Source organism: Misgurnus anguillicaudatus, unplaced genomic scaffold (genome assembly GCF_027580225.2).
Source record: "Misgurnus anguillicaudatus unplaced genomic scaffold, ASM2758022v2 HiC_scaffold_29, whole genome shotgun sequence".
NCBI lineage: Eukaryota > Metazoa > Chordata > Actinopteri > Cypriniformes > Cobitidae > Misgurnus > Misgurnus anguillicaudatus.
Genome location: NW_027395279.1, coordinates 6,233,208 through 6,259,921, shown reverse-complemented (window position 1 = coordinate 6,259,921; position 26,714 = coordinate 6,233,208). Strand labels below are relative to the sequence as shown.

Below are 26,714 nucleotides of genomic sequence, written 5' to 3'. Positions count from 1 at the left end.
CAGTTAATGAAATAAGCAGATGAAATGTTACACAGTTGGCACTTAAATTCTTAAGTATAATTAACTTGTAATCAACAAGCAATTTCAATTTGTATTTTTATCTTGACTAGGGATAAGTTTAAGTTTTGTACAGTGTGTCTGACATAAACAAATGAAGAGGTTCGTTGCAAAACGAGATAACCACCGTTTTTTTAATTGTTCAGAAATCTCGTTTTTTGGTTGTGCATTCCAATTAATTTCAATGCAACTGCACTGAAAAAAAAAATCCTTTCAATTTACTTAATTTTAATGTGTACATCGGTCCCACATGATCCGATTGTTTAAAACCAAAATAATTTTCTCAAATTAATTTTTATGTGTCAGACCAAAACATTTTAATTACTTTAAGTAGTCTAATAGAAATATGTTGACTCAAAGTGCTATTTCTCTTTACTATAACACATTTATTTTGTAATGTTTAAGTAATTTTATTATGTAAGGGGACTAGATTTTCATCTCTAATTCCAACATGCTTTTTTAATGCTTATATTATGGGATTATGTAACTCTAAAGCAATTTCATTATGTCTCTGGCACCAGAATAATCATCCATAATTATCCAAATGTTATTTATTTATTTTTAAATACAAAATACATTTGCATTGGCATAAAAAGCAAAGAGTTTTGTACAAATGTTTAGTGATATTGAGGCAAACCACTGCTTTCAGATCATCAATTCATTTAAATCACTACACATTAATTCAATAACAGTCAATAACTATTACAACAATCAGCACATGCAGTACATACATAAAGGGGCAATTTCCCAAACAGGTTGTAGATTAATCCATGACTAGGCCCTCGTTATATTAGGATATTTTTAATAAAATAAAGTTTACAAACAAACCTACCTTACAAAAACAACACTGGAGTACATCTTTAGACAAAACAATGGCACTGATATATGGCATTGCAAAAGTCTGGGACTAGGAAAAGCCCCAACTGTGAAACTGACCCAAATGTTTAAAATAGTTACTATCACAGTAGATTTAGAAGTGCTAAAGCACAAACACTGCATTCCAAAGAGACATGCAAAACAGTAAGTACTATTATTTATAAAATGGATTTACAAACTGGAAAATATCACTCCTTCATAAAGTCAGAGCTACAGCATTTATAAACTGTTAAATCAAAGATTCAACAAAAACAAAATACAACAACCATTTCCAAAATCGACTCTGAGCAGCAAACTGTTAATGTATTAATAAGAGAAAACACTTAAAACAGATAAAAAATTCAAAAATGAGCAGCACAGTCTTTCTGATCCTTTCACTGAAAGAAACTGTTCGTTAAAGTTACTCTCAATGAAGTTTGGATTTCCTCAAAAATAAAGCGGAGATCAGGATAGCTCAGGTTTAAGGCATACATCAGCTCAAACACGATGTTGCAACACCTTCATGGCTTCCAGGACTATACAAAGATCCTCTTCTTCATCACAAGAGCATGTTGTTTGAGAGCACAAATCCCAACATTGGTGTCTTCAAATGACCTCACTGATGCTGACTTCATCCATGCCCTGTACAAAACAGACAAATGTAGTTAAAGAAACAGAAAAAAGGTTACTGTTACAATAAAAGTGTCATTGGAAATTAGTACAATGCAAACAAATATAAATGTAAGTATACAGACCCATGTGCATTGCCACAGCATGTTACAATTGGTAACAAATACATGGGTAACAAAGCAAGGCAGCTGCACTGTCCACTGCTCTGGGTGTGTGTGTGTGTGTGTGTGTGTGTGTGTGTGTGTGTGTGTGTGTGTGTGTGTGTGTGTGTGTGTGTGTGTGTGTGTGTGTGTGTGTGTGTGTGTGTGTGTGTGTGTGTGTGTGTGTGTGTACCTGGTAATTATCACATTGTGGGGACCAATTGTCCCCACAAAGATAGGAATACCAGTGTTTTTGTGACCTTGTGGGGACATTTTGATGTCCCCATGAGGAAACAAGCTTATAAATCAAACAGAATGATGTTTCTTGAAAATGTGAAGTAGGAGAAGGGTTTCTGTGATGGTTGGGGTTAGGGAATGGGGTAGGTAAGGGGAATAGAATATACAGTTTGTACGGTATAAAATGCATTACGTCTATGGAATGTCCCCACAAAACATGGAAACCAGAATGTGTGTGTGTGTGTGTGTGTGTGTGTGTGTGTGTGTGTGTGTGTGTGTGTTCACAAGGGATGCTCTGATCGATCGGCCGATAATGGCATTAAATGACTCGATCGGTGCTCGCTAAATCTGCCGATCTCATAAACCGATCTTTCTGTTTACTAGGGCTGCTCGATTATGGGAAAAATCATAATCCCGATTGTTTTGATAAAAATCTTAATCTCGATTATTTAACACGATTACTTAAATGACTGTAAAAACATGCATTTATACATGGGCTTGACATTAACTTTTTTGCTCACCAGCCAAAGTGGCTAGTTGTTTTCCAAAGTTACTAGCCACTCAGCATTTTCACAGGCCACAATTTTGTTGCTGGTAAAATAAATTTTATATGATTAAACGGTAACACTTTATTTTACGACCCGCAAAGTACCGCGTAATTAAACTGAATTTACAGCGTACCTATTTGTAACAACAGGGTACCTCTACAGTACGTACTTGTAGGTATAAGGGAAAAATTTGTTAAGTTTGGGGTAATAAGGGGTTAAGAATATGAAGAATTATAAATAAATTATTCTCTAAGTATTTTATAACTACAGGGTACCTATTGTAATATTACGTGGTATGTATGACTAAGTCAAATCTATGGGGAAATTATGTTTTATTTTTTATGATTTTATTGTGAATTTTTCATATTGACTACTGAATGTTGTATACAGTCGATGTCTATGAGCCACATCGGCAAATAAATATAACAGCACATCACTTTTATTAGCCTATATTACTTGCTTTTAATACCAGCTGATTTAATGTGGTTATCTTTTTTTAAGGTAAGTACAATAAAAATAGCAACTTATTCCCTATTTACCAGGAAACTCTTACATTTGCGGACATATTTGAAGTGGTGCTTTGCACTTTTGACTCTGAAACTCTTTTATTTCAAATAACACAATAATGACCACAAAGCAGCACGCTATTTGTTTATTTTAATAGTTCACTGATTCTTGAGAGTCGGGACAAAACATGCCCCATTTAGAAAAGTCTAATTTATAGCAAAATTTAAGAAATTCATCATGATTGACATAATTACAAAGTTAAATCTATAGGATTTGTATATACCAATTTGATTTTTAGAAAAAACTTTTTTATTTTTGGGGGGATTTTTAAAAAAATGTGTGGTCTGTGGCTAGAAGGTCCATGTTATTGCACTTGTCCTCAGCAAGAGGTCACAATATTAATCATGCCAAAAAACTTTAAAAAAGCTCTACAATTGTGAAAACATATATATCCAATAAAAAATAAGGGGTATAAATATAAAAAACAATGCATGAAGTGAACATCAAACAATATTTTCCATAAAAATCTACCTATTAAAGTTGTGTCCTCAGTTTCTGTCAACTCCGTCAGATTTTTTTAATAAAGCTATTTAAATCAGGAAATTCAGGTCAGCTATATCCCTGAGGACCCATTTTCATTTCCCTGCCTGTGGTGAATGCATCACTACCACACATTCTCTGTTATGTTTACATTTGTTATATATTTTAGACAAACAATGTGAATATTCCTATGGTCACAGCTGTACCATGTCAACACCATCTTTCTGTTAAGATACTTTTTTTAAACCATAGTGGATTGAATTTAAGCATTTTAGTGAGGTTATTGGGACAGCTAGCAACTGAGGAAAAAGTACCTAGCTGCAGTGTACAATACATGTTTATGAGGGAAAATACATGCCCTTATGTCAACTCCGTCAGACGTCAACTCCGGTACAAGTTGCTATTATTTTTATTGTGCTGTTATATTTTATTTGCGGATGTGGCTTGTAGACATCAATTGTAGGCTATACAATACACTTCATCAGGTAAGTAGCAAATATGAAAAAAAAACATATTACACATAGACCATATTACCCATAGACGTAAGTCATACATACCACGTAATATTACAATAGGTACCCTGTAGTTATGACATACTTAGCGAATAAATCATTTATAATTTTCCATATATTATTACCCCCTTATTACCCCAAACTTAAAATATTGTTCCCTTATACCTACAAGTACGTACTGTAGAGGTACTCTGTTGTTACAAATAGGTACCCTGTAAATTCGGTTTAATTACGCGGTACTTTGCGGGTCGTAAAATAAAGTGTTACCGATTAAACTTGACTTTGGCATCCTAAAATGACTTTAATTTGAGCAAATTTACTTGGTTTAGCTAAATTAGATGCAGATTGAATTTCAAATGCAGTCTGACCACCCAAATTAGGACAACATTAGCTGGTATATACCAGGTATATCAGTATAGATCATATCATATATTTAGGTGCATAAAAACAGTCTAGTAAGGCATAAATAGATTTACATTGAATTAATATATTAAAAGTGGAGCAGGGGTGTAGAAGATTAACTGAAAATATATACACAAAACCCCTCGACAACCACTTTAAATATTTATTAACAACAGCAGTCAAGAAATGTACATGAATTTTACTTTCAACTTGTTTATGCAGATTGTATTTTATATGCTTGATCATGTTTTCTATTAAAAGTGATTTAAGACTTTTAATGACAACTGTCGAGAGGGCATTATTGTTGCCCAAAGTAGCTTACATTAAAATGATGCGCGAGAACCTCTCAGCTGGCGGGTTTCATTTGATTTCGTGTGCATTCAGGAATGCGCTGAATTTCTCTCCGCTCTTGCCCTGAGAATGTGCACGCAATGTATATCTCTCCAATTACTTCCATGCAATTGTTGTATCTTTCCCGAAGTGTGTATGCGCTCAGACTGCGTCCTCTTGTGCATTCGCAAATCCATCACCTCTCGCGCGCTGGGAGGTGGCGCTTTGGTCCGCAACGCTCCGCTGAACGCGCGCGCGTCTCCACAAACGGTCGCAGCCGAAATATACCCGCATTTGGCGGGTGTTAATGTCAAGCCCTGCATACATTCAATGCATTGTTTAGTGTTGCTGCAGAAGGCTACACGTGTCAAAGCAGTAGTGTTTAAGTGCCAGCAGAACGCGATTCACATTTTAAACACGATCGCTTGAAATGCATATAACTTTACAAACATAAACAGGATTATTACCTAGTGACCTGACTTTAAACAGATGACTGAGCGCGCAGCTCTCTGCACGGAAAGCGGCGCCACGATCCAGCTGATATTTTAAACGTGAGGGATAGTTTGCCTCCGCTCGCTTGAAAAGCATAAAACTGAACAAATACATGAGGATTTCTACTTTGTGTGCGAGGCGCAGCTGCTTATGACGCGTCGGATTAATGACTCAAAACGAAATAACAGAAATGCGGCACACTAATCGATCTCCCTCGATTATCTTGTTTTTGCAATCGAAATGTGCAAAAATCGAAATTGAAATCGAAAAACGATTAATTGCACAGCCCTACTGTTTACTTTTGTCATCAAAAGGATCCTGAATGTGGCTGCAATTAAAGACATTTTTTTACGTAGCACAAGCATTTTTACAACCCTTTGCTCATGTGCGGCGTGCAGATTTGTATGTCTCTCTTTGCCTTTACAGAGATATGCGTATTTTCTATGAGGACGTGCTCCGGTCAACAGCGCGAGGCATCTTCACATCCCCATCAAACAGCGTATACAACACATATATATCACGGACAATTGAATCCTCATGCCAACAGTTTCTTATTTGCATGCGTTTTAAAGTTTTGAGCGTTTAAACTTTTATTTTCCTCACAGCTGCTTGTCTGCTTTCAGCCGCCGCCCACAGACAGAAGTCTGTCATCAGTGCACGTGAACAGAGCGATCTCTCTCTCACGTCTTAAAGCTGCAGTAACCTATTCATCTCTCAATAAAATCACTCTCTGCTCTTGACTAAAGAACTTTTATACTTCATACGAATGCGTGTATATTTAATTAATACAGTAAAGTCTATGAAGTGTTTTATTTTCAGTACTTTTGGGAGACATAAGCCTTTTTAAAGCCATATTAAATTTCTCTATGCAGAATAAATATTTGTTGTGCTTATTTATTTGAGTCACTATTGAAACAATAATATACCTAATTACTGCAAGTAATATAACAAAGGCAACATTCGTGGTATTATTTTATCTAGAAAAAAATGTAACAGTTACAGTCATCAAAGAGCTTGCATATCAGCTTTAAAAAAATCAGAATCGGTATCGGCCAATCACGAAGATTACAAATCGGTGATCGTATCGGCTGCAAAAATCCTGATCGGAGCATCCCTAGTGTTCACTACACTGGAATGAGTTAAATAAAGAGGCCACGTTTCGAGTGTGTGCTACCACACCTGACAATCACATCAAAAGTGAATTCTCTCATTTTCTCACTCTCATGTTGTTACAGACCTGTATAAACAGGGCTCGAAATTGCGACCATTTTGGTCGCATATGCGACCGAAATTTAATCTGTGCGACCTTAAAATATATTTGGGAGCATTTGTGCGACTGCCCATTTTGTTGTGACGCAAGTTGATTGTGATCCTGCGTGCTGGCGCTGTCCCAGGTTCAGTGTTCTCTCCAACGATACATAACCAATCAAATTTCACCATTTAAGTTCTTGCGTTTAATGAAGACCGCAGATTGGCTAATATGAGCGTCAGTCATTCCTTGTTGCCGTGAAGCGCGGAAATGTGAAAAGACGAACGCGTCGCGAGCATGGCGAGAGCGAGCCGATTACAGCCAAGGTTATTACTGTATTTTTTGACGACGATCCGGATTCAAATGTAACTCCACCACCGGAAAATACGAGTTGACGTTAAACCTTTCAGAGAGAGTGGCTTAAAGATTTCGCGTGTCTCCGCTATGAAAATGTAACTTACTGTGTTTACTGTAAATCCTGTAAAACGGCGTTAATGGCGGAATCAAAACATTTTAAGCGCCAGACGTACCTTGCTTAAACATGGGGAAAAGTGCCAAAAACATAAGACGTGTCATGACAAATGTGTTTATTATTGATGGAGACACCGACCTGTCTGTCAAAGTGTGTTTGATGGTGTATGTGCGCATGCGCTGGTGAATGGACATTCGACAAACATCCTTGTGGTCCATGTTGCTGTGGAATACGACAATGCTGATGGTATGTTTTTGTTGTATTTTTTAAAACATTGCCTATTTAGTAGTAAAAGCATCCTGGTAATGCAGTTATCAATATCAATATATATTAGCCTTCTATATTAGGGTCACTTTTGTAATGTCAAAATTAATCAGTGTTTTACGTGTTTGCTAGATTTTCTATGTAATCTTAATCATGTTACCTGTAATTGTTAAATTATTATTGCTGCTATACTATTTCAACAGCATTTGGGTATTAATTTAGGAATTTATGCAGCAAAAAATAAAATAAAATAGAAGACCAACTTTTAAATGCTGGCCAAAGATGTGTAAAGCCCGGCGGTGGTGTTTTATTTTTAATAAAATAAATCTATTAACATTTACATTGTAGTTGTGGTGCTTTTTAATTTTTGGATGGATGCGCCTAAATTTTTGCTGGTGCTCCTAACTCTTTAAATAAAAAAGTTAATTTTGAGCCCTGATAAATGTCTTTGTTCTGATAAACATGAAGGAAGATATTTATTTTGAGAAACATTTGCAACCAAACTGTTCATGAGCCCCATTCACTTCAATAGTATTATTTTTCCCCACTATATGGAAGTGAATGGGGCTTATGATTGGTTTGGTTACAAACATTCCTCAAAATATCTTCCTTAGTGTTCATCAGAACAAAGACATTTATACAGGTTTGTAACAACATGATAGGGAGTAAGTGATGAGAATTTTTATTTTTGGGTGAACTACCCCTTTAAATCTTCCCAGGTGTTTTAATGACCCGTGTGCCAAAAGATGTTGTAACTAAAACATACTAAACGTTCTGTACTTCCAACAATGTTTACACATTTTTATGTCTATGAATCTATATTACTTACTTCTGTCATTTGATCATTAATTGTTTGAAGTCTTTTTGCTAGCTGTCATCCTTTCTGATAGAAGAGTTTCATCAGGTTTTTGGATTGGAGGTCCAGGTGACACAGGAACATAAGACAGTAGTGATTCTTTTAAATTCAGCATTTATCTGAAAACAAATTAACCAACCATTGTATATTTGAGTACTGCGAGTAAAAGAATAATAATTGTGTATTAGTTACAAAAATAAGATATAGCTCCTAACAGCAGTACAAAAGTGAAAGAAATGACTTACCAATGCTGTGTTGCGCATGAAAGGATGATGGACCTATAAGAGGAAATATTCAGAGGTGAAATCAACACATAACCTCAAATGATGAAGGTCACACATACATAGAGCAATAATGAAATAAGTATTATATCTGTCATAGGACGCAATGTTGGACAAAATTAGATCTTAAAACAACAAGGTTCTCTTCTGAAAACGTCAGCTTTAAGGTGTGGCACTTCAAAGCGATTTTTTTTTCAGTTAATATACCAGACGTCACGCGAGACATTTAAAAAAGCTTTTTCTAATAGAATCAAGTGTTGCTCGTGGCGTAGCGAAGTCATGAATAACTGACGCGGGTCTGTTCATCTGATTAAGCAGACAGTTTGTTTCATACGCAATGTCATTATTAATTTAGTCAATTGATATCATCTGGTAAATTGCTGCACCTCATAGTAAATACACCCTGAAGTGAATCCTTTATTTCCAAGAACACAGAGCTCTTTATCAAACTTGTTATTTGACTTTTGATCTTCATCCTTCACTGTTCCTGATTGTTGTTTATATCTCACTTGTTTCCCATCATCAGACACAATGAGATCTGGATGAGCTGAATCAGGATCCAGAGTCACATTCACTGTTAAAATATTGAGATTTCTGCTTTACAGATGAATGTTGTAATAATGATGATAATAATATTATTAGTTTGTGTCTTTCTATAACACAACATCACTTTATAGAGAAATAAACAAACATAAACACACTGCATAGAGAAAATTAACTGAAAAGACAAATCTGAACAATCAGGGGCGTCATGCACCAATTTTTTTTAAGGGGGCACAGTGTGCAAAGCTCACAGAAATTTGTGCATACACATACATCAAACGAATTATATTATAGAGCTTTCAGTCTTTTCCATGGCACTTACATTTCTAACATTCTAAACGCCCCTGCCATAGTGCAAAAACCTCCAAAATAAAAGTGTTGACTAACTTTCATATCAAATACTATTCAGAGGTGGGTAGAGTACCCAAAATCTGTACTCAAGTAAAAGTACAAGTACTTATACAAAAATGTACTCAAGTAAAAGTAAAAGTAACAATCTAATTATTTACTTGAGTAAGAGTAAAAAAGTATTAGATGAAAAAACTACTCAAGTAGTTAGTTACTCGTTACTTCCGATCTGATTGAAAAGAAGCGTAAAATCCCTGAATTTCAGACTACTTGGAGGGCTTTCACAAACCTCTCCTTAAAAGTCTCATTGTTCTGCTTATATACTACTTATAAAACTAGGTTAAAGTAAAGCAGTCTATCTCAGTCCTCCAACATCACATAACGTGTCATTAAAAAAAAATCTTAAACACACTGACTGTTTTCTGACAGTTAACTGTGTATTTATTTTCAAGTTCACAACAAAATTTGGCTGCATCTGCCTTTAAACAAGCTTACAGTAAGAAAAAAAGAATGTGTGTGTCTGTTTGTTATCATGTTTTTATATGAATAGGTTATTTTCATTGCCATTAATGTTCAATTAATGAACATAAGGAGCTTGATAAAATGCTTATTTTAGAATTTCAAATGGAACTCATCTGTTTTTGCAAATCAACTCTACATTTATTATAATATATAAAACATGTTTCTTTAAAAACATACTTTATTCTTTTATTTTTATAAGTATATAGATTTTTTAGGAAGGAATTAAATAAAATACAATCCAGTTTTTATTCGTATGTATTTTCTACATTTAAGTAAGGTGTCCGGTTATGTGTAGGGGAGAACAGGCGAAAAGTACAATTTTTCAGAATTTTTTTTTTTTTAAGTTTTTTAAATTTTTAAAGATAATGTTTCAGACAGAGATATATTTTTGCTGTGGTCAGTAACTCACAAGTGTGGTCTATCAATACCAGGTGGATTTTTGAACAAATGTAAAATGACTAGTATAATTTCACTTTGAACATAAGTGGTGAATTGTTACTTTTTTTAACACAACAAAACAATGTAGATTTTCGTGTTACACTTGTTTTTATTAACTATACATGACTATGACCTCTTTAATATGTAACTGCAAACATATTTTGTAATTTATCTTTGTAAAAAATAATGAAATTATATTTTCATTTTAAATTTCAGTTTTATCAAATGTTTCAAAAGCAACCAACAGTACAAACTTAAATTCAACAGTTTGAACAATATGAAAATTAAATTAAATAAAATTAGAATAATATAAATGGTACAAAAGTAAGTGTTACTTTCGTCCCGACAGGATCTCCTCACATTTAAACCCGCTTTACTTTTATTTTGAAAAACTCGAGAAGTCAAACTTCAGGATGTGTTAGAGCACTAAATAACCTGAAGATTGATGAAACGAGAAACACAACGCGTTATAAGAAAACAATGACCGCTTTTGGAATTTACTTATGGTTGAAAACACCTTTCTGGATCTACACCCGGAAAATGGTGAGTAAATAACGCGATATTTGTCAGCTCTGTCAAGGGTTGCAAAGATGCTGTCATAGTTTGGGATGCAAATGTTATCAGTCCTCTAGGAAATCGCTTTGTTACTTTCGTCCAGCGTTACTTTTGCCCCGGTTCTCCCGTATTATTAATGCAAGACTTAACATGCTGTTCAATTTGTTTAGTTTTATGAGGAAATGATATGGAAATGTGCAGATGTGAACGTGTGTTGTTTGTAAGGAGTAATTTTCATTGCTTGCACAAGAGCGCATATGACAAAAACAGTGCGTGAAATAATATTATAATAAGGCACTGCAGAAAGTGACACCTACCGCAGCCGTGTTGTTTCATGTTGGAGCTTGAATTCCTGTATGCTGAGATGTCAGTTCGTTTTGGTGCACAAAGCATACATTGCATTATGAAACTATTCTTTTTGACCTTTTGTAGTGTAAACATAGACCAAACTTGAGGCCACGCGTGATCTGCCTCCGATAGCTTGCATAGGTCATCCTCCGCTTCAGTCATCTCCTTTCATCTACGCGCGCTAAAGGGTGAAACGTAGCCACCCCTCGCAACGCAAGCTGCCTCTCTAACGTCTCGCGAGACTTTCGAACAAGCCATATAAACTTAATAAAAATAAAATATATTCATTAATTATTACCATTTGAAAGTAGCGTAGTAACGCCACCGAATGTAGCGAAGTAAAAGTACAGTTTTTTCATTAGAAATGTACTTGAGTAAGAGTAAAAAGTACCCATCCTTAAATATACTCTAAAAGTACTAGTTACCCAAAAAAATTACTCAAGTAAATGTAACGAAGTAAATGTAATTCGTTACTACCCACCTCTGATACTATTCAATCGGATTAATTACATATTGGCAACATATTTACATCTGAAACGGCATGTGTTCTATTTACGTTTTGTTTAATGTCTTGTTTAATTCTGTCATTAATGCATTTTGCACAACAACTAGCAAAAATTCTTCGTACAAGAAGGCCATTCTCAAATAATGAATCTATAACCACATATGTGTACATACTCCACCAACCTGTACAAAATCATACTACGATTGCACGTATGTACACTTACTGACAACAATACGGAAGCAATGCAAATGAAAAACAACAACAATAGAACAATAGAAATCATGGTTATTTAAAATGCTTTTCAAATAATTCTTAACTAAGTACAACTCCAGCAACACATAAACTAAAACAAGATAATATCAAAACAAAACATACTATGACATCCCTTCACAAATCTTGTCACGACAACCGCCAAAACCACTAAACACACAATAAAGACACTTAAATGATGTGACAGAGCAAACATATCCAACTAAAACACTAAATAAAACTCTTAGTATAACAGAGCTAAACGCAAAAACAAGTCTTACCTTTTGTCATCGTGCAGTTTTATTCCACAAGTGGACATATTAAAAATGCGCGCAACAATTCCCAGTGGAAGAGAACATGTTTATTTATCCACAGAGCAAATCATATTACTTCTGGAATGTGCAAAGCGCGAGTGTGGGGGAGAACCATGAGTTTGTTTAAATGTTAAAACAAAAAAAGGATTTTACTTGCGAAAATAAAGATTATAAAAGCAGCGGTCATCATGAGACCTCCTGCAGCGCGTCTGCGGCTGCGCTGACTGCAGCGCCTGCCGCAAGAATAAAGTAATGTACACGATCAAAACTGTAATGATGAGTCCTCAGACATGGGATCCATTTGCAGCTTTTATTAAGATGACCGACACAACAGTAAGTGGGCGATAGCACACAGAATGCAAGGGGCAAATCAGAAGAGTAAACAGGAACAGGCAATGGTCGAGACAGGCAGATAACAATCGTGAAATCAATAGACAGGCAGAGTTCAAGGGCAGGCGGCAAACAATCCAAAACGATAATAACAGTCCAAAGTCAAAACACAGATCCGTAATAATAATTCAAGAAAACGCTCAGAAATGATCACCGTGGCAAATCAAGACTTCGCATCAGGATGCGTTTGGTGAGAGCTTAAATAGAGTCTATGAATGAGATTCAGGTGGCAGTGTAATCAGACCCAGGTACATGGCCCTATGGGAAATGTAGTTTATAACAGACATGGCTAGAATTCAGGTGATGGCTCCCTCTGTCGGCCGGGAGGATGCGGAGAAGCGGCTTCATTTGTAACAGAGCCCCCTCCCTGCGAGCGGCTCCTGACGCGAGGAGGCCCTCGACGCCGGGGTCTACCGCGTGGTCGAGGGGCTGGTTTCTCCGGATGCAGTCTGTGGAACTCCTCAGTGAGTGTGGGGTCAAGGATATCCTCCGCGTTGACCCAAGATCGTTCCTACGGACCATACCCCTCCCAATCTACCAAGTACTGTAAGGTACCTCCCCGGCGTCTGGAGTCGAGTAACTCATGGACCAGGTAAGCCTCCTCGCCGCCGATGAGTAGTGGTTGGGGGTTCTGCATCTCAGTAGTTCTCTCCGACACTCCTCCCGGACCAGCAGCGGGTTTAAGCAAGGACACATGAAAGGTAGGAGAAATTCGATAATTAGTGGGTAAATCTAGACGGAATGACACTGGAGTAATTTGTTTGAGAATTTTGAAAGGACCCACGTACCTGGGACTGAGTTTTCTGCAGGGGAGTCGTAGACGGATGTCCCTGGTGGATAACCAAACCCACTGTCCTGGAGTATATGCTGGATTGGGACGCCGATGACGGTTGGCTTGTTGCTCTTGCCTGCGAACAGCACGTAGTAGGTGAACATGAGCTCTCTCCCATACCTCCTCGCTGCGTTGACACCATTCATTCACTGATGGGACATCAGATGGTTCTTCCGACCAGGGAAACATGGGTGGTTGATAGCCCAAAATGCACTTGAACGGGGTTAGACCGGTAGCAGGTTTATGGAGGGAGTTTTGCGCGTATTCAGCCCATAATAAGTATTTGCTCCAGTCAGATTGGTTGTATTGACAGTAAGACCTGAGGAAACGGGTGAGTTCTTGGTTTAGGCGTTCGGTCTGACCATTGGATTGGGGGTGGTATCCTGAAGTGAGGCTAATGTTAACATTCAGTTGTTTGAAGAAAGCCGCCCATACTCTGGATGTAAATTGGGGACCCCTATCGGACACTATATCCTCTGGTAATCCATAAAGACGAAAGACATAGTCGCACAGAATTAAAGCAGTTTCCATGGCACTGGGCAGCTTTGGCAGAGGTATTAATCGACATCCCTTAGAAAAGCGGTCAATGACAGTAAGTATGACAGTTTTGCCCTGGGAATTAGGGAGATCAGTAATGAAATCAATGGAAATATGGGACCAAGGTCGTTGGGGCGTCGGTAGAGGTTGTAGTAGTCCGGCAGGCAGTTGACGTGGGGTTTTAGAGGTGTTGCATATGTGACATTCCTTCACAAATTTTGTGGTATCTGTGGACATTGTGGACCACCAGAACCGTTGTGAGAGGAGATGGAGTGTGGCAGTAATGCCAGGGTGGCCGGAACTAGGGTCAGAGTGAACATGCTGGAGTAGTCTCTCTCTCAAGGTTTCAGGCACAAATGTTCGATTGGGAGGGCATTCGGGGGGTAGCTGGTTTTGGCTGTTGATTTGATTAATCTCCGTTATTATATCCCACTGAACCGGTGCGACTAGAAGAGCTTCAGGTATGATTCCTTCTGCCTGGTCGGATTTTAATGATTCCTCAGTTTGGCGTGAAAGTGCGTCAGCCTTGGTATTTTTAGATCCGGGTCGGTAAGTGATGACAAAGTTAAATCGAGTAAAGAACAGTGCCCACCTGGCTTGTCGAGGGTTGAGGCGTTTCGCTGAACGTATGTACTCTAAATTCTTGTGATCTGTAATGAAAGTAAATGGATGTTTAGCCCCTTCCAACCAATGTCTCCATTCTTCCAGTGCTGATTTCATGGCCAGTAGTTCACGATTTCCCACATCATAATTCTTCTCTGCTGAGGACAATTTTCTAGAAAAGAACGCACAGGGAAACATTTTAGCTGGAGATCCGTGTCGTTGAGAGAGGATTGCTCCTATACCGGTATTCGAAGCATCTACTTCTATGATGAAAGGAAGTTCTGGATCTGGATGATGCAATATAGGAGCAGAGGTGAATCGTGTTTTCAGTTCGTCGAAAGCTAGCTGTGCCTCATGAGACCAAGAGAGATGTGAAGTCGAACGTTTAGTCATGGCAGTTAAAGGTGCCGCCACCGTGCTGAAGTTTCGAATAAATCTTCTATAGAAATTGGCAAACCCCAGAAATCGTTGTAACTCTTTGAGTGTGCGTGGTCGGGGCCAATCCAACACTGCTTTCACTTTCGCTTCATCCATAGCGACTCCTTCTTGACTGATGATATATCCTAAGAATGATGTAGATGTCTGATGGAACTCGCATTTCTCAGCTTTGGCATGTAGTTGATATTGAATGAGACGTTTGAGTACGGATCTTACATGTTGGATATGCTCTTCATATGAATTGGAGTAGATTAGAATATCGTCGATATACACTATCACCCACCTGACGTGCATATCTCGGAAGACATCATTGATGAATGATTGGAACACGGACGGACTGTTTGATAGCCCGAAGGGCATGACCAAATATTCATAGTGACCAGTAGACGTTGAGAAAACAGTTTTCCATTCGTCACCCTCCTTGATGCGTATTAAGTTGTAGGCGCTCCGGAGGTCGAGCTTGGTGAAGTACTTTGCCTGTCGAAGTTGTTCTAACGCTGCAGGAACTAGAGGTAAAGGATAACGAAATTTAACAGTAATATCATTTAGTCCACGGTAGTCAATGCAAGGCCTGAGACTGCCATCCTTTTTCTTGACGAAAAAGAAACCGGCTGAAGCAGGAGAAGTAGAGGATCTAATGAAACCCTTTCTCAATTCTTCTTTGATGTAATCTTTCATGGCCTCTGATTCGGGTTGAGACAAGGGAAAAATTCTACCCTTAGGAAGAGTAGCACCTGGTATAAGTTCAATAGCGCAGTCACTGGAGCGATGAGGTGGTAATTCCGTGGCCTTAGTCTTGCTAAAAGCTTCCGATAAATCAGAATATTCATTAGGCAAACCATCAATTTTTGTGGTGGACTCATTAGTTGACTCGGGGTTCGTTGGCAAAGGGTTTACGGACGTTAAGCAATGTTCTTGGCAGACTACTCCCCACTGAGTGATTTGCCCCTGTTCCCAAGATATTTGTGGATTATGTTTTTGGAGCCAAGGCAATCCCAGAACAATTGAATTATGAGGAGAGGGGATCACGTAGAATTCAATTTCCTCCTTGTGTAGAACTCCAACCTGCATGGTGACAGCCTCAGTGACTTGTGAAATTCTCCCCTCTCCTACAGGACGCCCATCTAGCGCCTCCACTGCCAAGTAAGAAGTACACGGTGTCAGTTTAAAATCATGCTGCTGAGCAAATTGTTGAGAAATAAAGTTTCCGGAAGCTCCGGAGTCTAGTAGTGCAGAAGCAGAGAGAGTTTTACTTGAGGTAGTTATGGTTACAGGTATTTTTATACATGAGTGTGAGTTGTTAGATAGAGGCTGCTCACTCACCGTTCCAGTGGTAAAAGTAGTTGGTCGAGAGGGGCATGAAACTTTCAGATGTCCAGCCTGTCCGCAGTACATACAGAGATGATTTTGCCTGCGTCGATCTCGTTCTTCGGGAGTCAGACGAGTAAAACCAAGCTGCATTGGTTCAGACGTATCCACTGGGGCACTGGGTGCGGGAAGGACAGAGCGAACAGGGCGACGAGAGCGAATTAAGTTATCAATCTGGATAGACAAGTCAATAAACTCACACAATGATTTGCCCTCATCCCGACAGGCTAGCTCGGCTTGCAAGTCCAGATTTAATCCCTTTCTGTAGCACAGCTTTAAAGTATCCTCAACCCAGTTCGTTTGAGCTGCTAGCGTTCGAAACGCCAAAGCATAATCCACAGCCGTTTGCTTCCTTAGGTTAAAGCCAGCAGTTGTTCACCCGCACTCTTACCTCCAGCGGGATGTTCAAACACCTCTCGAAATCGCTGAAGAAAATCGGTGAAAGATGGGAACGCTGATCCGTCATCTCTCCAAACAGCCGTAGCCCATTCCAACGCTCTTCCGGTTAACAGGGAACAAACAAAGGATATTCGACTGGCATCTGTTGGGTACAGGGCAGGCTGTTGGTTAACAAACAAAGAGCATTGTAGTAGAAATCCCTTACATTTTGCTGTATCTCCATCAAATTTCTCTGGGAAAGCGAGTCGAGGATTCACGCTGCTCTGTGGTGGTTGTATCGGTTCAATGGGAGCGGGAGCGGGCGCTGCTGCTGCCGACGCGGTGGCCCCGGCGGGTGCAAGTTGTAAGCCTTGTAAAGTCTTTACCAAATCCTCCGTTAGAGATGTTAAACGGTTAAGCTGGTGTTGATGTAAGGCTAGCTGATGGGCTTGTGCGGAGAGTTCGGAGGAAATCTGCATCATAGCTGCTGGATCGCTGTGCGGCGAAGTCTTCTGTAATGATGAGTCCTCAGACATGGGATCCATTTGCAGCTTTTATTAAGATGACCGACACAACAGTAAGTGGGCGATAGCACACAGAATGCAAGGGGCAAATCAGAAGAGTAAACAGGAACAGGCAATGGTCGAGACAGGCAGATAACAATCGTGAAATCAATAGACAGGCAGAGTTCAAGGGCAGGCGGCAAACAATCCAAAACGATAATAACAGTCCAAAGTCAAAACACAGATCCGTAATAATAATTCAAGAAAACGCTCAGAAATGATCACCGTGGCAAATCAAGACTTCGCATCAGGATGCGTTTGGTGAGAGCTTAAATAGAGTCTATGAATGAGATTCAGGTGGCAGTGTAATCAGACCCAGGTACATGGCCCTATGGGAAATGTAGTTTATAACAGACATGGCTAGAATTCAGGTGATGGCTCCCTCTGTCGGCCGGGAGGATGCGGAGAAGCAGCTTCATTTGTAACAAAAACACTATCAAAACTCTGAAAAGTGACACGGATGCAGCACAAAATTGACAATTTGGGCATTTTAAACAGATTAAAAGATTAATGGATGCTTTTTTATTTTTGAGGTTGCTTGCAAAATCCATTTGGCTCAAAAATCCGAGGGGGCAAGTGCCCCCTCAGTTTCAATGGGCATGACGCCTCTGTGAACAATATATAACAACAAATGAACACAGATGAAAAATATAAAGATGATAACAAACAAGTTCAATGTGTCAATAAATACACATACAGTCTCATCTAACAGCTGTAGATTTATAAACACTTTAATGATGTCATCAAACTTACCTGCATTTCTCCTTAACAGCGATTTCACTAAAAACAGACAGACAGTAAAGAGTTAAACAGAGATCATAACACAATTATACTTAAGATTGACAATAAGATTAAAACATCCACAGTAAAATCTAATAAATCTGTTTTACTTACATATGATATGACACACTGGCCCAGTTTCACAGACAAGGCTTAGCTAGAGTAAAGCCAGGACTAGGCCTTAGTTAAATTAAAACGTTTAAACATCTTTTATTAACATGTCTTAGAAAATGGTATTACTGATATGTATCCTGAGATAAATCAATGACACTGGCATATTTTAAGATCTGTATGTGCAAGTTATTTTCCGTTAAGACACCTCAAACGTATGTTTTAGTCTAAGACTTCACTGTAAAAAAAATCTGTAGAAATTACAGTAATACTGGGTATTACTGGCAACTAGCTGCCAGTAACTTACTGTAGATTTTACATTTATGTTATTTACTGGTGTGATGAGCCTCTGCGATGAGCCTCCAGGTGTTCCTGCTTTGGTCGACCGGTGGGAGTGGCTAGAAGACTCATTGTTTCGGCTGCTAATGAATTCCACCTGTGTCTTTAGTTTAAAAGGAAGTGTGTGAGTGGAAAAGAAGGGTGATTGCCTTTGTGAGGATGTCCTGAGTTTGGTGCTCCTGGGTTAAGTTGTTTGTTTTTCTTTATTATATGATTTTGTTTTGGTTCTTTCTGATATTTTAACATCTCTTATCAGAAAGATGTTGCAGTAGTTTTGTTGATTATTTTATTGTTTAAATCTTATTTTTTCTATCTATGTTAAATAAAACACTTAATTACCCTTACCAACCACCTAGTCCTCCTCTTATTTGTCGCGGCTCTGAGCCAGTCGTGACAAATATGGGGGCTCGTCCGACCGTTTGTTAATCTTGTAGTTTGGAAAATTTGTTGTTTGGTTATCTGATAAATATTTAGTTTAACTTAAGTAATTTGAAAAAAAAGTTTTGTGATAGCATTCGTTAGGAGAAGAATGGAGGATGTAGTGGTTGGGTTGGGTGATTTGTTAATTGCTTGCAGGAGTTTAAATTGGTAAGTACGGCTAATTTTTGTTAACAACTGAAGTATTTTGGAATAAGCTTTTCCCTGGTTAGGTTTAGTGTAATTTCCTTAACGGGAAGTTTAAATTTTTTTTATTTTAGTTTGTTGTTTTTGTGCGGTGAAAGCAGTTAGAGCTTTTGTCTCGGGTACACCTCCGTGTTTTGTTGTAGTGACTCGGTAATCGGTTACTATAGCAAACACTGGTTTAGAGTGTTTAAAACCCCGCTGCAAGTAACTGTACGAAGATTAGGTATGAGTTTAGATAGTTTTGAAATTTAGTTAGGGGGATTCGCTTATTCCAAATTCTTGTTTTGTAGTAGCCGTATATATCTTTTTTCACAATGTCCTCAAAAACTCAGGAATTTATTAGTGCACCATCCGAACCCTTGTTAGATGAGTTGACTAGAGATCAACTATTAGAAATTGCCGAACACTATCAAATTGATCTAACAAATCAAGATAAACGTGTGAAAGAGGGTATTAAATCCTTAGTAAAGGCAGATTTAATTGTTCGTAAGGTGTTGACCTCTCAAGTCTTGGAAGACACGTTACCTTTTGGTAATGTGTTAGCACAAACGCAGTTAACATTTGAGCAACAAAAACAGTTGTTATTAATTCAAACTGATATACAAGCAAAGCAGTTAGAAGTTCAAAATCGTATTGAACTTTCTAAAGTTCAAGTGCAACAGCAACAAATTGAACTTGAGCGTTATCGGTTGGATTTAATAAGAGATGGAAAGATGGTAACAGGAGATTCAGAATATGTTTCAGGCTCAGTTAGGTCTGATACGGTGAATAATATGAGACTGGTTCCTAAGTTTGAAGAAAAAGAAGTTGAAAGGTTTTTTTTGTTGTTTGAACGAGTTGCGGATGCACGAAATTGGCCAAATGATGAGCGCATTTTGTTGTTGCAGTCTGTTTTGACAGGAAAGGCACAAGAGGCATATTCTTCACTAAGTGTGGAAGGTATCAAACAGCGTCTAGGTATCAAACAGTGAAAGCGGCAGTGTTAAGGGCTTATGAGCTTGTACCAGAAGCCTATCGACAAAAATTCAGGTCTTGGAATAAGAAGGAAAATCAGACGCATGTTGATTTTGTACACGATATCATGGTCTATTTTAATCGTTGGTGTGTGGCATCTGATGTAAAATCTCTCGACGATTTAAAAGAATTAATTGTTCTTGAACAATTTAAAAATACCATTTCGGATCGTGTTGCAGTCTACCTAAATGAACGCAAACCTGATTCAGCGTATGAGGCGGCCGTTATGGCTGATGAATTCACGTTGACTCATAAAACTAGTTTTACTTCTAGGCCTGATGAAAACTTTCGAAAAGAACCTTGGCGAAAGCAAAGTAAGTTTTCTAAATTTACACGCGAGTTACCTGGCAAACAATTACACAGCTCTGAGGAAGGAAAAGATAGGGCAAATCAGTGTAATTATTGTCATGGGTTTGGTCACTGGAAGAACGAGTGTCCAATATTGAAGACAAAACTGGACAGTTCTAAAGTGAATGTGAAATTTGGTTCTTCTGTAAGGCCTGTTGCATTGGCTGTAACTCCCTCAACAGTGAATAATGTGCAGAAAGATTGTTTGCCATGTGTTTCACCTTTTGCGCCATTCATTACACAGGGTTCTGTTAAAATGATAGGTTCCACAAAAACCGTACCAGTTAAGATATTAAGTGATACGGGATCGTCAGAAACCTTTGTGTTAGAATCGGTATTACCTTTCTCAACTGATTCTTATACTGGAAGTAATGTGTTAATTAAAGGCATTGGCTTAAATGTTATGTCTGTACCACTTCATAAGATTATGTTGTATTCTGAGTTGATCCAGGGAGAAGTGGAAGTGGCTGTTCGTCCCAGCTTGCCTGTGGAAGGAGTACACATAGTTTTGGGGAATGACTTGGCTGGTGATCGTGTTTGGCGAGATGTTTCACCACATGTAGTGGTTACACCATCGCCGGTTATTTTGAAACCAGATTGTAATGACAATTTGATTTCTTCAAGTGTGTTACCATCTTGTGTAATAACACGTTCTATGAGTAAAACACAAGTTGAATCTATTAAGCCGGTGAGTAAAATGCTGGATATCCCTTAAATTTTGTCTGTGTCGCGTGAGGAATTGATTGAAAAGCAGAGAGCTGATTTAATTCTGACTGAATTATTTGACCAAGTTGTCTCGCATGACACAATTGTAAATCTTTCGTCTGGGTATTATCTAGACGAAGGATTGTTAGTTCGGAAGTGGACACCACAGGGAGAGTTTGCAATTGGTGACGAAATGGTACAAGTTGTAATTCCCCAATCTCTTCGTCAGCTAGTGTTACAGACCGCACATGATATGTCTGGCCATATGGGTGTGAAAAAAACATATCAGTTAATTTTGAAAAGGTTTTTCTGGCTTAAATTGAAGCGTGACGTGTCTAAATACATTAAATGTTGTCACACATGTCAGCTTACTGGAAAACCCAATCAGTCTTTGAAACCGGCTCCTCTTTATCCAATTCCAGCCATTAGTCAACCGTTTGAGTACCTCATCATAGATTGTGTCGGGCCATTGCCTAAGTCAAAAACGGGTAGTGAATATTTGCTGACAGTCATGTGCCAAGTAACGAGATATCCCGCTGTATATCCTCTGCGTTCTATAACAGCTAAGCAAGTTATAAAAGCACTTACTCAGTTTATTTCAGTTTTTGGAATACCGCAAATTATTCAATCTGATCAGGGAAGTAATTTTACTTCTAATGTATTTACTCAAGTGTTGAAACAACTCCATATTCAACATAATCTTTCCAGTGCTTCTCATGCACAAAGTCAGGGAGCACTGGAGAGATTCCATCAAACGTTGAAGTCTTTGTTGAGGGCGTACTGCGTCCAAATGGGTATGAACTGGGAGACTGGTCTACCTTGGTTAATGATGGCAGCTCGGGAAGCTGCGCAAGAAAGTACTGGATTCAGTCCGAACGACCTTGTTTTTGGTCATGATGTGCGAACTCCGTTAACTGTTTTATCGGCAGACTGGGAAAAATCCGATCCCCCGAAAAATGTTTGTCTTACGTTAATGATTTTCGTAGACGAATTTATGAGGCAAGCCAGTTGGCAAAGGCATCATTGAATAAAGCACAAGATCGAATGAAACAATTGTTCGATCGTCGAACGGAGTTGCGTTCCTTTCAGCCGGGAGACCAGGTGCTGGTGTTGTTGCCTATTGTTGGGTCTCCTTTTCAGGCAAAGTTTCTTGGACCATATACGGTTACGCGCCAGATTTCTGATCTGAATTATATAATTAATACGCCAGATCGAAGAAAAAAGACGAGAGTTTGTCATGTGAACTTGTTGAAACCTTATTATGCTTGTAAGGATTTCAATGCGTCAAATGATATTGGGCCTGATTCTTTTGTTAAACCTGTTCTGTTGGCAGATTCTTCTGTTAACAAGGACCATCTAAAATTGGGTTTTACGCAAAATCTGGTAAGTGGGGAGGAAGAAGAAATCTATCCTGGAGATTGTGTTCTTCAAGGTCGTCTTCGAAATTCGGAAGCATTGAGTTCTATGCGTAACCGGCTTAACCATCTAACAGATGTACAGTGTAATGATATGATTAATTTGATTAATGAGTATTCTACACTGTTTTCCGATACTCCTTCTTGTACAAATTTGATTGAGCATGACATTGACGTCGGAGATTCGAGTCCTATTCGTCAGCGGTATTATAGAGTGTCTGAAAATAAGAAAAAACATCTGGATGAGGAAATCGAGTATATGTTGGAAAATAACATTGCTGAACCTTCATTCTCTAGTTGGGCATCTCCATCTTTGCTTGTGAATAAACCTGACAAGTCGTTTAGGTTCTGTACAGATTACAGAAAGCTAAATGCCATAACGAAGCCTGATTGTTTTCCACTGCCTCGAATCGAGGATTGTGTTGATCAGATAGGAAACGCAAGATTTGTAAGCAAGTTTGATCTTCTTAAAGGTTACTGGCAGGTGCCTTTAACTGCCAGAGCCCGAGAGCTTTCTGCTTTTATAACGCCTTCCGGATTATACTCATATAAAGTGATGAGTTTCGGATTGAGAAATGCCCCCGCAACGTTTCAACGTTTAATGAATCGAGTAACATCTGGATTGAAGGGCTGCACTGTTTATCTGGACGACATTTTCGTTTTTAGTGAAACTTGGGGGGAACATTTGGTTCAGATTCGAGCGTTGTTTGACCGTTTTGTATGGGCCAATTTAACTGTTAACTTGATGAAGTGTGACTTTGCAAAAGCTACCGTCACCTATCTGGGGAAGGTGGTTGGACAAGGACAAGTACGCCCCGTTCGTGCAAAGGTAGAGGCGATAGATGGCTATCCTACTCCTACTACAAAGAAGGAGCTAATGCGGTTTTTGGGGATGGTAGGATTTTATCGTTGTTTTTGCAGAAATTTTTCTACGGTGGCAGTGCCTCTGACAAATTTGCTGAGGGGAGGAGCAGTATTTCGCTGGACTCCGCTGTGTCAGAAATCATTTGAAAGTGTTAAGATGCTTCTGACAGAAGCCCCTGTGTTGGCAGCTCCGAGGTTTGATCAAGCATTTAAGTTACAAGTTGATGCCAGTAATTTGGGTGCTGGTGCTGTATTGTTGCAAAACTCTGATGACATTGACCATCCTATCGCGTTCTTCTCTAGAAAATTTAATAAATACCAGCTTAATTATTCCGTGATAGAGAAGGAAGCTCTTGCTTTAATTTGGGCTCTACAACACTTTGATGTGTATGTTGGATCGTCAGTGGGACCATTAGTGGTCTATACGGATCACAATCCTTTAGTTTTCTTGCACTCCTTACAAAACCCTAATCAAAGACTGATGAGATGCTGTTTATTTCTTCAGAGTTACCTGTTGGATATACGTCATATTAAAGGTTCCGAGAATGTGACTGCTGATGCTTTGTCCCGTGTTCATGTGGTTTAGGACTTTAAAGTTTGTAATTTCTCTTTCTCTTTCTGTTTCTGTCTTAATATTGCTTCCTAGGCGCCAGGTTGCTGAGAGGAAGAGATTGGGAAAGGAGTGAAAAACAACTTTGATACCAACTGTCATTTAAACTACTACAAATTTGGATCGTGGGATTTTTGTTTTTCTTCATTAAGACTCTGTGGTCTTTTTTTTAGGGGGGGGGGTGTGATGAGCCTCTGCGATGAGCCTCCAGGTGTTCCTGCTTTGGTCGACCGGTGGGAGTGGCAAGGAGACTCATTGTTTCGGCTGCTAATGAATTCCACCTGTGTCTTTAGTTTAAAAGGAAGTGTGTGAGTGGAAAAGAAGGGTGATTGCCTTTGTGAGGATGTCCTGAGTTTGGTGCTCCTGGGTTAAGTTGTTTGTTTTTCTTTATTATATGATTTTGTTTTGGTTCTTTCTGATATTTTAACATCTCTTATCAGAAAGATGTTGCAGTAGTTTTGTTGATTATTTTATTGTTTAAATCTTATTTTTTCTATCTATGTTAAATAAAACACTTAATTACCCTTACCAACCACCTAGTCCTCCTCTTATTTGTCGCGGCTCTGAGCCAGTCGTGACACTGGCAACAGTTTGTTTAAAGTTAAATGAACATTAAACATTTTCAGTCTTTAGAATAGAATAGAATAGAATACACTTTATTGTCCCCAAAGGGGAAATTTGTATTGGGCTTAGCGCTACAATCTGTTGCATTACAACATGACAACACAAAACAACACAAAAACTCTTAAAATCCCTCTAAAAACAACACAAAATAAGTTACAAAGACAATACACTAAGATAGAAGACAACATGAGGATAAGAACAGCAGAGCACATTTAAAAGTATAAACTCAACATCTATATACTGACCATGGTAATTAAAGTGCAAAGTGCATAAAAGTGCGAGTGTGCTGTCCTTTAGTCTGCTAAAGTTTACTACTGGAATTCAGCAGCTTGACAGAAGTTGGAATAAATGACAATTTTAGTCTATTTGTTTTACATCTTGGCACACGGAATCTTCTCCCTGATGGCAGAAGTTCATATTCAGGGAAGAGGGGGTGTAGGGGGTCTGCAGTTATTCTTTCTGCTTGTTTTATGACTGCTTGCTCATACAGGCTCTGTATGGGCCTGTATTCTTTCCTCCCTATTATCCTCATAGCTGTTTTGTGTATGCTGATCAACCTGCTTTTTAGTTGCACCGTTAGGTTTCCAAACCATGCCGTTATTCCATATCTGATAATGCTCTCCAGGATTGCCCGGTAGAACATGAGCATAATCTGACTACTTACTCCATATAATCTCAGTCGCCTTAGAAAATAGAGTCTCTGCTGTAATCTATTACAAAGATGGCCGATATGTGTATTCCAGCAGAGGAGATTGTCTATATGGACACCTAAGTATTTGTAAGACTTTACTTGGACAATTTTCTGATTTTTTATGGTGACTGGGTCGTGGTCAGTTACTTTTCTTGGATCAATAATCATCTCCTGTGTTTTTGTTACATTTAAGATGAGGTGGTTGGTGTCACACCACTTGATAAAAGAATCTATCTCATCATAGTACACAGAGGGATTTGTGTCTACCTGGAGAAGGCTCAAAATTGCTGTATCATCTGCAAATTTTAAGAAGTGATTGTTTGGGTATACATTCCTACAGTCATTGGTATACAATGTAAAGAGTATGGGCGATACCACAGAACCTTGTGGGATCCCTGTGTTTTTCTGTTTAACCTCTGACAGCGTGCTATTGATTTTCACCTGTTGGGTCCTATTTGTTAAAAAAGAATAAAACCATTTGATCAAAGCAGGGTTAATATGCATGTCATTCAATTTCTTTAAAAGCAGATAGGGTTGTACAGTATCAAATGCTGAGCTAAAATCAATAAATAATATTCTACAATAGGCTTTTGTGTCCTCAAGATGTTTAGAAGTGAGATGTGAGATGCATAGTAGAGCATCTTCAGTACTGCGTTCATGTTTATAAGCAAATTGACATGGGTCCAACATTGGCTCGACCTCTGCTGTAAGCTGGGACACCACAAATTTCTCAAAACATTTCATTACAATTGAGGTCAGAGCTATGGGCCGAAAGTCACTGTTAGCTGAGGCAGAGGATTTTTTAGGGACTGGTGTTATGATGGTCTTCTTCCACAATGCTGGAACGGTGTGCGTGTCCAGAGACCGTTGGAATATGGGGCACCACGCTGATGTTAATTCCTCTGCACAGTTTTTGAGCAAAAAAGCTGGTATTCCATCTGGGCCTGTTGACTTGTTTGTACACACCTTTTTAAAAAGGCGCTGAACACTGGGTGGATCCACTTTCAGCCAGCTGGTGTAGTCATTATCAGGCAGCGATTGCCAAACACTGTTCAGCTTCTGGGAGAAATGTTCTGATTCGAACCTCAGGAAAAAGTCATTCAGCTCATTTGACCTTAGAAATTCATCCCCTACAATAGTTGTTTCTTTGGGGGGGTTCATGTTAGTAACTGATTTCATAGTAGTCCACAGTTTTTTGGTGTTTGATGTTTGTATACTGTTTTCCATGATTTGCCTATGTTTTTCTTTTGTGTCTCTGAGTAGCTTTTTGAGCTCTTTTTGGACAA

At 38.6% G+C, this 26,714-nt stretch overlaps 1 long non-coding RNA gene across 1 annotated transcript; it reads right to left on the bottom strand.

Annotated features, from left to right (window-relative positions):
• Positions 1–288: 288 nt before the first annotated feature.
• On the bottom strand, positions 289–8,745 carry LOC129424259 (uncharacterized). The gene is made up of 3 exons (XR_012368450.1): positions 8,337–8,745; positions 8,065–8,210; positions 289–1,554 (listed from the first exon to the last, which is right to left on the bottom strand). It is a non-coding gene; the product is annotated as an uncharacterized lncRNA (long non-coding RNA).
• Positions 8,746–26,714: the final 17,969 nt, after the last annotated feature.